At 36.8% G+C, this 13,531-nt stretch overlaps 1 protein-coding gene and 1 pseudogene across 5 annotated transcripts in view; both read right to left on the bottom strand.

Annotated features, from left to right (window-relative positions):
- The window catches only part of NOL4 (nucleolar protein 4), a 403,038-nt gene that overhangs the window by 334,804 nt on the left and 54,703 nt on the right, over positions 1-13,531 (bottom strand). The window lies entirely within an intron of this gene.
- Positions 5,577-5,634, bottom strand: LOC132436681 (U6atac minor spliceosomal RNA; annotated as a pseudogene).

A 13,531-nucleotide genomic window follows, 5' to 3' on the forward strand; every position in this document is an offset into this window, starting at 1 on the left:
TGCTAGGCTGGGGAGCGGCTGCAAATACAGATTATTATTAGCATAGAACTAATGTATGGTCTCTTCACAGAGACTATAGTAAATCAATTGTTTGCAAGCTCATATCAAAACTTTATCAGTGAGTGCCAAGTGACAAGCTGCATCTTACGGAGTAGACTGGACATAAGCAACACACTTTGGGTGTCACTGTGTCCCATCACCCCCAGATAGGACCATCTAGTTGCAGGAAAACAAGCTCAGGGCTCCCACTGATTCTGCATTATGGTGAGTTGTATAATTATTTCATTATATATTACAGTGTAATAATAATGGAAATAAAGTGCACAATAAGTATAATGCCCTTGAATCATCCCCAAATCATCCTCCCTCAGCCGGTCTGTGGAAAAATTGTCTTCCACAAAATTGGTCCCTGGTGCCAAAAAGTTTGGGGACTACTGAACTAAATCGAACAGGCATATTTAGAGCCCTCTGCCCAACAACAGCAGAAATACATATTCTTCTCAAGTGCACATGCAACATTCTCCATTATAGGCCATATACTGGCCCGAAAAATAAGTCTCAATAAATTCAAAAGGATTGAAATCATACAAGATATGTTTCTACAACCATGATATAAAGAAATTAGAAATCAATAACAAAGAAATTTGGAAAGCTCACAAATATGTTAGAAATAAAACAACACACTCTTCAATAACCAATGAGTAAATACTTTGAGATGAAGGAAAACAAAACCATATCAAAATTTAGGGGATACAGAAAAAGAAGTGCTTTGAGGGAGTAAATTTATACAATTTATACCATTTAAATTTATATCATTTATAGTAGTAAAGGCATTTACTACAGTTTAAAAAAGAAAGATCTCAACCTAATTTTCTGTCATAAGAAATTAGAAAAACAGGGCTTCCCTGGTGGCGCAGTGGTTGAGAGTCCACCTGCCGATGCAGGGGACGCAGGTTCATGCCCCGGTCTGGGAAGATCCCACATGCTGTGGAGCGGCTGGGCCCGTGAGCCATGGCCACTGAGCCTGTGCGTCCAGAGCCTGTGCTCCACAATGAGAGAGGCCACAACAGTGAGAGGCCCACGTACCACAAAAAAAAAAAAAAAAGAAAAACAAAAGCAAGCTAAATGTAAGACATGCAGAAATAGAGTATAGAAAAACGAGAGAAAAATCAATGAAAACAAAAATTCATTCATGGAAAATATCAAAAACACTGATAAATCTTTATCACTGATAAACCAATTACAAAAAGAGAGAAGACTAAAATTACTAAAATAAGGAATTAAAAAGGGAACACTGCTACCAACCTACATAAAAAGGATTACAAGGGGATAAGCTGCTTACAAAAAAATAGATCATATAGACGAAAGTGGACAAATTACTAGAAAAACACAAACAACCAAAACCGACTCAAGAAAAAGTAGAAAATATGAATAGATAAAGAACAGAAAGAGAGATTGCATATCAATTTTTTTTTAAGTTACAACAAATATGGGCCCAGGACCATACAGCCTCACTAATGAATTCTACCAAATGTTTAAAGAAGAATTAATACCATCACTTTATATATATTCCTCCAAAAAAAAAGAGGAAATACTTCCCAACTGATTCTCTAAGGTCAGTATCACCCTGATACCAAAACCATGCAATGACATCACAGTAAAACAAAATTACAGATCAGTATCCCTTACCAATACAGATACAAAAATCTCCAACAAAATAATAGCAAGCTAATTTCAGCAGCATATAAAAAATTATATACACAATGACCACATGGGTTAGTCACAGGAATATAAAGCTGATTCAATCTAATAAAATTAATGTATAAAGAATATTCTTACAAACCAACTGAAAAACTGATAGGATTAGTAAATGAGTTTAGCAAGGTTGCAGGATACAAGAACAATATATAAAAGTTGTGTTTTATATGCTAGCAATGAAAAATCTGAAAATGAAATTACTAAAACAATTCCCTTTGCAACACCATAGAAAATACTTATGAACAAATTTTCGAGAAGAAATTACTTGAACACTGAAAATTTCAAAATACTGTTGAAATAAAGGAGACTTACACCCTTATTTTACACAATATCCAAAAATCAACTCTAAATGGATTAAACACTTGAATGTAAGACCTGAAACCATAAAACTCCTAAAAGAAACATAGGCGGTAAGCTCCGTGACAGTGGTCTTCGTAATGATTTTTTGGATTCGACACCAAAAACAAAGGCAACAAAAGAAAAAGTAAACAAGTAGGACTATATCAAATTAAAAACCTTCTGCACGGTAAAGAAAACCACCAAGAAAATGAAAGGGCAATTTTAAAGTCTATTTTGTCTGATATGAGAATTGCTACTCCAGCTTTTTTTGATTTCCATTTGCATGGAATCTCTTTTGCCATCCCCTCAATTTTCCATCGTATGTGTCCCTAGGTCTGAAGTGGGTCTCTTGTAGGCAGCATATATATGGGTCTTGTTTCTGTATGCATTCAGCCAGTCTATGTCTTTTGGTTGGAGCATTTAATCCATTTACATGTAAGGCAATTTTTGATATGTATGTTCCTTTTACCATTTCTTAATTGTTTTGGGTTTGCTATTGTAGGTCTTTCCTTCTGTTGTATTTCCTGCCTAGAGAAGTTCCTTTAGCATTTGTTGTAAAGCTGGTTTGGTGGTGCTGAACTCTCTCAGCTTTTGCTTGTCTCTAAAGGTTTTAATTTCTCCATCTAATCTGAATGAGATCCTTGCTGGGTAGAGTAATCTTGGTTGTAGATTTTCACCTTTCATCACTTTAAATATATTGTGCCACTTTTGGCTTGCAGAGTTTCTACTGAAAGATCAGCTGTTAACCTTATGGGGATTCTCTTGTATGTTATTTGTTGGTTTTTCCTTGTTGGTTTTAATATTTTTTCTTTGTATTTAATTTTTGATAGTTTGATTAATATGTGTCCTGGCGTGTTTCTCCTTGGATTTATCCTGTATGGGACTCTCTGCACTTCCTGGACTTGACTGAGTATTTCCTATCCCATATTAGGGAAGTTTTCAACTATAATCTCTTCAAATATTTTCGCAGTCCCTTTCTTTTTGTCTTCTTCTGGGACCCCTATAATTCGAATGTTGGTGCATTTAATGTTGTTCCAGAGGTCTCTGAGACTGTCCTCAAATCATTTCATTCTTTTTTCTTTATTCTGCTCTGCAGTAGTTATTTCCACTCTTTTATCTTCCAGGTCACTTATCTGTTCCTCTGCCTTAGTTATTCTCCTATTGATTCCTTCTAGAGAATTTTTAATTTCATTTATTGTGTTGTTCATGATTGTTCGTTTGCTCTTTAGTTCTTTTAGGTCCTTGTTAAATGTTTCTTGTATTTTCTCCATTCTATTTCCAAGATTTCGCATCATGTTTACTATCATTTCTCTGAATTCTTTTTCCAGTAGACTGCCTATTTCCTCTTCATTTATTTGGTCTGGTGGGTTTTTACCTTGCTCCTTCATCTTTTCTGTGCTTCTCTGTCTTCTCATTTTGCTTAATTACTGTGTTTGGGGTCTCCTTTTCACAGGCTGTAGGTTCACAGTTCCCACTGTTTTGCTGTCTGCCCCCAGTGGGTAAGGTTGGTTCAGTGGGTTGTGTAGTCTTCCTGATGGAGGGGACTGGTGCCTGTGTTCTGGTGGATGAGGCTGAATCTTGTCTTTATGGTAGGCAGGACCACGTCTGGTGGTGTGTTTTGGGGTGTCTGTGACCTCATTATGGTTTTAGGCAGCCTCTCTGCTAATGGGTGAGGTTGTGTTCCTATCTTGTTAGTTGTTTGGTATAGGGTGTCTAGCACTGTAGCTTGATGGTCGTTGGGTGGAGCTGGGTTTTACTCTGAGATGGAGATCACTGGGAGAGCTTTCGCTGTTTGATATTACATAGAACCAGGAGGTCTCCAGTGGACCAATGTTCTGAACTCAGCTCTCCCACCTCAGAGGCTCTGGCCTGACACTGGCCAGAGCACGAAGACCTTGTGAGCCACACGGCTCAGAAGCAAAGGTAGATAAAAAGAAAGAAAGAAAAAAATAAAATAAAATAAAGTTATTAAAATAAAAAAATTATTAAAAATAAAAAATTTAGGGCTTCCCTGGTGGTGCAGTGGTTGAGAGTCCGCCTGCTGATGCAGGGGACGTGGGTTCGTGCCCCAGTCCGGGAAGATCCCACATGCCATGAAGCGGCTGGGCCCGTGAGCCGTGAGCCATGGCCACTGAGCATGCGTGTCCGGAGCCTGTGCTCCGCAGTGAGAGAGGCCACAACAGTGAGAGGCCCGCGTACTGCAAAATAAAATAAAATAAAATAAAATAATTTAAAAGTAATAAAAAGAAAAGAAAAAGAAAGAAAGCAACCAAAGCAAAAAGCAAATCCACCAATGATAACAAGTGCTAAAAACTATCCAAAACAAAACAAAACAAAATTTAAAAAAACACAGACAAACAGAACCATAGGACAAATGGTAAAAGCAAACCTATACAGACAAAAATCACAGAAAGAAGCATACACATACACACTCACAAAAAGGGGAAAAGGAAAAAAACAAATATATCTATCTATATATTAAAGAAAAAGGAAGAGAGCCACCAAATCAATAAACAAATCTACCAATGATAATAAACTCTAAATACTAAACTAAGATAAACATAAAACCAGCAACAAATTAGATGCAGAAAGCAAACCCCAAGTCTACAGTTGCTCCCAATGTCCACCGCCTCAATTTTGGGATGATTCAATGTCTATTCAGGTATTCCACTGATATAGAGTACGTCTAGTTGATTGTGGAGATTTAATCTGATGATCCTAAGGCTGCTGGGGAAATTTCCCTTTCTCTTTGTTTGCACAGCTCCTGGGGTTCAGCTTTGGATTTGGCCCTGCCTCTGCATGTAGCTCGCTTGAGGGCATCTGTTCTTCGCTCAGACAGGATGGGGTTAAAGCAACAGCTGACTAGGGGGCTCTGGCTCACTCAGACTGGGGGTAGGGAGGGGTATGGAATGTGGGCCAAGCCTGAGGCATCAGAGGCCAGCATGACATTGCAACAGCCTGAGGTGCACCGTGTGCTCTCCAGGGGAAGTTGTCCATGGATCATGGGACCCTGGCAGTGGCAGGCTGCACAGGCTCCCAGGAGGCAGGGTGTGGATAGTGACCTGTGCTTGCACACACAGGCTACTTGGTGACTGTAGCAGCAGTGTTAGCATTTTGTGCCTGTCTCTGGCATCCACGCTGATAGCTGCGGCTCGCACCAGTCTCTGGCACTCATCTAGGTGGTACTCTGAATCCCCTCTCCTCGCGCACCCAGTAACAATGGTCTCTTGCCTCTTTGGCAGTTCCAGACTTTTTCCTGGACTCCCTCCTGGCTAGCTGTGGTGCATTAGCCCCCTTCAGTCTGTGTTCATGCAGCCAACCCCAGTCCTCTCCCTGGGATTTGACTTCTGAAGCCAGAGACTCGGCTCCCAGCCCCCACCCACCCCAGCGGGCAGGCAGACAAGCCTCTCAGGCTGGTCGGCACCAACCCTCTGTCCAGGAATGTCTCCGCTTTGCCCTCTGCATCCCTGTTGCTGTGCAAGCCCTCTTCCATCCTTGTCGAGGGGACTGCTAACCTTTTCTCCTTTTATACAACACCCATGTTCACTGTATTATTCACAATAGCCAAGATATGCAAACAACTTTGTCCATCAATGGATGAACACATAATGAAAATGTGATATATATATACACATACATATATATGTATATATATACACATACATATATATATGTGTGTGTGTGTGTGTATATATATATATATATATATATATATATATATATAATGGAATACTATTCAGAGCTGAGAAAGGAGGAAATAGTACAATTTGCAACAACACTGATGGACCTTGAGGGCATTATGCTAAGTGAAATAAGCCCTACAGAAAAAGACAAAAACCTCATGGTATCATATGTGGAATCTAAAAAGATAGTCAAAAATCATAGAAACAGAGAGTAGAAAAGTGGTTGGCAGGGAGGCTGCATAAAGGGTACAAACTTTCAGCTATAATATGAATAAGATCTGAAGATCTAATGCAAAACATGGTGACTACAGTTGATGACACTGTACGATATCATTGAAATTTGCTAAGAGAATAGAACTTAAATTTTTTCACCAAAAAAAAGAGAGAAAGCTGATGTATGTGTTAATTATCTAGATGGGAGGAATCTTCTCATCATGTATATCCGATCACCACAGTGTACACTCTAAGTATCTTACAATTTTATATGTCAATTTACCTCATAAAGCTGATTTTAAAAAATACAAATAAATAGACATCCCAAGTTCCAAGATTAGAAGACTTAATATTGGTATGATACCAATATTCCCCAAATTAATCTACAGATTCAACACAATTATATCAAAATTCCAACGCCTTTTTTTAAGAGGTACAAACTATTATGTATAAAATAAGCTACAAGGATATGTTGTACAACATGGGGAATATAGCTAATATTTTATAATAACTATAAATGGATTATAACCTTGAAAAAGTGTTAATCACTATATTGTACACCTGTAACTTATATAATATTGTACATCAACTATACTTCAACAAAAAAATAAAAGGTTAAAAAAAAGAAATTGGCAAGTTGATCCTAAAATTCACTGGAGATGCAAGACTCAGAAAAACTAAACCCATCTACAAAAAAGAAAGTTAGAGAAGTCACTCTTCTTGATGTCAAGACATACTACAAAAGTACAATAATCAAGACAGCATGCTACTACCATAAAGATAGACATGTAGATCAATGGAGTAGAATTGAGCACTCATAAGTAAATCATACATCCATAGTCACATGGTTTTTGACAAGGGTGCCAAGGAAATTCAGTAAAGCAAAGAATAGTTTTTGACAAATGGTGCTAGGACAACTGGATATGCATGTGCAAAAGGCTGAACTGGATGCCTCTCTCATACCATATCCAAAATGTAACTCAAAATGAATCAATAACCTAAATGTTAGAGCTAAAGTTACAGTATTCTTAGAAGAAAACATAGGTGCAAATCTTTATCACCCTGCTTTAGGTGACAATTTATTAATATGACACCTACAGCATAATCAACCAAAGAAAAGAGAGGTAATTTGGACTGTATCAAAACTAAAAGTTTTACATGTTAAAGAACACTATCAAAGAAGTGAAAATCCAAATCACAGAGTGGAAGAAAATATTTGCTCATAATATACTGGATAAGGATATAGTTCCAGAATATATAAAGAAGTCTTAGCAGTTCTACAATAAACAGGCAACACAATTTTTAAATGGGCAAAGAACTTGAATAGACATTTCCCTAGAGAAAATATATTGTACAAATGGTCAATAAGCACATGAAATGCTGCTCAACATGATTAGTCATTTAGATAAATGCAAACCACAAGATGATACTATTCCATATCCACTAGGATGACTATAATTTTTAAAAATGGGAAATAGCAAGTGTTGGTTAACATGTGGAGAATTTGGAAACCTCAAACGTTGCTGTGTGAATTTAAATGGTAAAGCTATTTTGAAAACAGCTTGGCAGTTCCTAAAATAGTTAGAGTTACCATATGACCCAGGAATTCCCCTCCTGGGTATAAAACAAAGAGAATTGAATAATATGTCCACACAAAATTTTGTACACAAACGTTCATAGCAGAATTATTCATGATAGCCAAAAGTAGAAACTACTCAAAGTATCAATCAACTAAAGAATGTATAAACAAAATTTGGCATATCCATACAATGGAATATTACTCATACATAAAAGAAATGATGTACTAATTCATGCTATGTCGTGGTTGAACTTTGAAAACATTACACTAAGTGGAAGAAGGCTGACATAAAGGCCACATATTGTATCATTCCATTTATATAAAACTTCCAGGATAGGCAAATCCATTGAGATAATTAAGTTGATTAGTTTTCAGGGGCTAGGAGGGGGGAGAAATGAAGAGTGAATGCTAATGGATATGAGCAATTATTTTCAGGATGATGAATATATTCTGCAATTATGTAGTGCTGACGGTTGCACAGCCTGGTGAATATACTTAAAACCACTAAATTGTTCATGTTAAAAGGGTGAATTTTATGGTACATAAATTATATCAGTAAAATAGCAATACAAAAATACATTTGTGAATGGTTTCATATCTTCCCCAATTTATTGTAAACTGAGTGCAGAAAGAATAAAGTGTGGAAAGCAACACACCAAAATGTTTAACAGTGACAATTTTGGGGTGGTGGGATTAAGGGTTATTTTTTAAATTTAACTTCCTCTTTCTCATATTTTTAAATAATTCAATTAACCTTATAATCCTAATAAAATGAATTTGATAGAAAACAATAGACATCCATTAGCTGAAAAGCACATAAAATTTAACCCACCCCTCATACTTTATTAACTCAAAACGGACATATAATAAATGTAAAATGTAAAACTATAAAATGTCTTACTAGAAAACACAGGAGAATCCCATGACTAGGTAGAATTTGATCCAGGTATGCAAGGTTGGTTAATCAACTAAGGTAATCCATCATGTCCACAAACTTTTAAAAAAGAAAAAAAAAAATCACATGATCATATCAATAGATGCAGAAAAAGCTTTTGACAAAAACCAGTACACATTAATGGTAAAAACTTTCAGTAAACTAGGAATAGAGAGGAGCTTTCTCAACTTGACAAAGACTATTTACAAAAAAACTACAGCGAATGTCATATTTAATGGTGAGAAACTCAAAGCTTTCCCACTGAGAACAAGTACAAGGTAAGGATTTTCCCCCCTCACCACTCCTTTAAACATTGTACCGGAAGTCCTTGCTAATGCTATAAAAGGCAATGAAAGATATACAGATTGGGAAGGAAGACATAAAACTGTCTTTGTTCACAGATGACATGATCATCTGTGTAGAAAATCTAAAAGAATCAACAACAACAACAATAAAAACTCCTGGGATTTATAAGCAGTTATAACAAGGGTGCAGGATAAAAGGCTAAATATGCAAAAGTCAACTGATTTTCCATATCCTAGCAATGAACAAGTGGATTTGAAATAAAAACAATATCATTTACATTAGCACCAAAAAATAAAATACTTAGATATAAACCTAACAAAATATGTACATGATCTATCCAAGGAAAACTAGAAAACTCTGGTGAATAAAATAAAAGAAGAACTATATAAATGGAGAGATATTCTATGTTCCTGGATAGGAAGACTCAGTATTGTCAAGATGTCAGTTCTTCCCAACTTGATCTATGGATTCAAGGCACATCCAGTCAAAATCCCAGCAAATTATTTTATGGATAGCGACAAATTGTTTTAAAGTTTGTGGGAAGAGGCAAATGACCAAGAAGAGCCAACACAACATTGAAGGAGAAAAACAAAGTTGGAGGAATGACACTACCTGATTTCAAGACTTACTATAAAGCTGAAATAATCAAAACATTGTGCTATTGGTAAAAGAATAGACAAACAGAACAATGGAACATAATATAGAGCCCAGAAATACATCCCCATAAATATACCTAACTGATCTTTGGCAAAAGGGCAAAAGTACTAAAATGGAGAACAGACAGTCTTTTTAACAAATGGTGCTGGAACAATTGGACTTTCACATGACGAATCTAGACACAGATCATACACTCTTCACAAAAATTAATTCCAAATTGATCACAGACCTAAATGTAAAATGCAAAGCTATGAAATTCCTAGGAGAAAACCTAGATGGCTTCTGGTATGATGATGCCTTTTCAGATACACCACCATTGGCACAATCCATGAAGGAAATAATTTATGAACTGGGCTACATTAAGATTTAAAACTTCTTCTCTGCAAAAGAAAATATCAAGAGAATTATAAGCTAAGCCACAGATTGAGAGAAAAGATTTGCAACAGACACATCTGATACAGGACTATTATCCCAAATATACAAAGAACTCTTAAAACTCAACAATAAGAAAAACAACAACTCGATTAAATCATGAGCCAATACCTTAACAGACACCTCACCTAAGAAGATATACTGATGGCAAACAAGCGTATGAAAAGATGCTCTGCATCGTATGTCATCAGGAAAATGCAAACTGAAACAATGAGATACAACTCTACACCTATTAGAATGGCCAAGATCAGAACAATGACAACATCAAATGCTGACAAGGATACGGAACAACAGAAACCCTCATTCATCGCTTATAGGAATGCAAAATGGTACAGCCATCTTGGAAGACAGTTTGGCTTTTTCTTACAAAACTAAACATACTCTTACCTATGATCCAGCAGTAGTACTCCTTGATGTGTACCCATAGGAGTGAAAAATTATGCCCCCACAAAAATACTGTGTGTGGATGTTAACAGATTTGTCCATAATTGCCAAAACTTGGAACCAAGCAAGCTGTCCTTCAGTAGGTGAATGAATAAATAAACTGTGGTACACCAGACAATGAAATACATTCAGCACTAAAAAGGCATGAGCTATCAAGCCATGAAAAGACATCAGCAGGGGTTAGGGAGTTTAAATGCATATTACTAAGTGAAAGAAGCCAATCTGAAAAGGCTACATACTGTATGATTCCAACCATATGACTTTCTGGAAAAGGCAAAACTATGTACACAATGAAAAGATCAGTGGATGTCAGGGGTTGGGGGAGAGAGATGAATAGAGCAGTGGAAATACTCTGCATGATATTATAATGATGGATATTTGTCATTATACATTTGTCCAAACCCACAGAATGTACAACTCCTAAGTTAAATTATGGACCTTGGGGGATTATGAGGTGTCAATGTAGGTTCATCCCTGGTAAACATTTTTTAAGGACCAAACTGGGGAGTGATACTGATAATGTGGGAGGCTATGAATGTACGGAGGTAGAGAGTAAGTCTTAAAAAAGAGCATATCTGTTCAACCTTAGTTTAAGCAGAGTCCTTCAGCATGGTACCAAAATATGATCCATGGAAGGAAAACTGATAAATTAGATATACCAAAATAGAAAAATACCTGTTCTGTGAAAGATACGGTTTAAAATGTGTAAAGACAAGACACAGACTGGGAGAAAATATTTGCAAATCACATTTTTTTTTTTTTTTTTTTTTTGCCGTACGCGGGCCTCTCACTGCTGCGGCCTCCCCCGTCGCAGAGCACAGGCTCTGGATGCGCAGGCTCAGCGGCCATGGTTCACGGGCCCAGCCACTCCGCGGCATGTGGGATCCTCCCGGACCGGGGCACGAACCCACGTCCCCTGCATCAGCAGGTGGACTCCCAACCACTGCGCCACCAGGGAAGCCCCTGCAAATCACATTTTTGACAAAATACTTGGATCTAGGATATACAGTCAACTCTCAAAAACTCAATAATAAGCAAACAAATATCCCAAATTAATAAATGAGTAATGAGCAACCTAAGTGTCCATCGACAGATGAATGGATAAAGAAGATATGGCACATATATACAATGAAACATTATTCAGCCATAAAAAGAAATGAAATTGAGTTATTTGTAGCGAGGTAGATGGACCTAGAGACTGTCATACAGAGTGAAATACGTCAGAAAGAGAAAAACAAATACCATATGCTAATGCATATATATGGAAATCAAAAAAAAAAAGGTCTGAAGAACCTAGGGGCAGGACAGGAATAAAGACACAGATGTAGAGAATGGACTTGAGGACACAGGGAGGGGGAAGGGTAGGCTGGGACGAAGTGAGAGAGTGGCATGGACATATATACACTACCAAATGTAAAATAGATAGCTAGTGGGAAGCAGCCGCATAGCACAGGGAGATCAGCTCTGCTTTTGACCACCTAGAGGGGTGGGATAGGGAGGGTGGGAGGGAGACACAAGAGGGAGGGGATATGGGGATATATGTATATGTATAGCTGATTTACTTTGTTATAAAGCAGCAACTAACACACCAGTGTAAAGCAATTATACTCCAATAAAGATGTTAAAAATAAAAAAAATAAAAAATAAATAAATGAGTAATGATCTAAACAAACACTTCATCAAAGAATATATGTGGATTCAAGGAAACATAGGAAAAGATGCTCAATACCACTACTCATTAGGACAAAGGAAAGTAAAACTACAATGAGATACTACTACATAGCTATTAGAATAACAACAACAACAAAAATCCTGACAACATCAAGTATTAGTTAGGAGTGGAGCAACTGGCACTCTATACTTTGCTAGCAGGAATGCAAATGGTACTGTCACTTTGGAAAACAGTTTGTCAATGTCTTATAAAAGTAAACATACATCTATCATATAACATTGCATTCGCATTCCTAGATACTTATCCAAGAGATAAAAACGTATTCACACCAAAACCTGTATGCAAATGTTTACAGCAACTGTATTCATAATCACCCAAAGTGGAAACCACTCAGATTTCCTTCAATAAAGTAAATGGATAAATTATGGTATATTCACTCAAAGAAATAGTACTCAGAGATTTCTAGGAACAAAGTGTTGATTCACACACCATGGATAAGTCTCAATTTCATTTTGCTAAATGAAAGAACCAGAGCCAGAAGTCTACATGTTGTGTGAGGCCACTCATATGATATCATGTAAAAGGCAAAACTACAGGGACAGGGAATGGACCAGTTGTTGCCAGGTGTAGGGGGTGGGGACAGGAGTTGTTTAAAAAGGGAAAGAATGAGGGCGTTTCAGGTGTGATGGAACCATTCTATTTTATGGTTGTGGTGGCGGTTACATAACTCTATGCCTTTGTCAAAACCCAAAGAACTGCATGTCATAAAGAGAATGTTACTCTATGTGAGTAAAATATACAAATAAAAAATGAATAAATAATATCTTAGAAGAAAAACAAAATAAGCAATTGGTAAAAGATGAAAAGTATTAAGTAATTGTAATCACGCAAACGAACTCTATCTCAATTCATATACAAGCCCATAAGCTTATATATACATACTAGGCCTGGAGAGAAAAGTAATTTTTGTCTAAACGTTGAACATATTAGCCCTGCCAAGGAATTTAAAGCTTCAACTGAGCTCTTCTAACTGCAAAGAGAAATTCAGAGCTAATTTGAGTAAGTGCTGAATTGTTATGAATCAGAAAATAATTTACATTGTTACTATTATTGTTACCATGACAATGTTATAATATACAAATTATATATTAAGTATATACAGTATATACATAAATATTATATATAATAGCACATTATAATTATGTTTCTAAGAAAGATGTATCAATAAAAAAGATAGAAGATGGGCAAGTAACCAAAAGAGGAATCTAAGAGCACTTATAAGAGGATAACTGACACTTAAGAGTTGCTTTAATTACTATGACACTTCCCCCAAATAATGGTAAACTCTACAACAAAGACAGAGAACATGGAGTGGGGCAGGTGCTACTCAAGGAAGGGACCGAGTTTCACGTTTGAGTGACATCAGTCTGATGATAAAGGAAGACCCACTAGGGACAGAATAAATAGCAAGATATCTGAGGAGACAGGGATTCAGATCCAAAGGTGACGTGGAA

The sequence above is a fragment of the Delphinus delphis genome, chromosome 13, assembly GCF_949987515.2.
Source record: "Delphinus delphis chromosome 13, mDelDel1.2, whole genome shotgun sequence".
Lineage (NCBI taxonomy): Eukaryota > Metazoa > Chordata > Mammalia > Artiodactyla > Delphinidae > Delphinus > Delphinus delphis.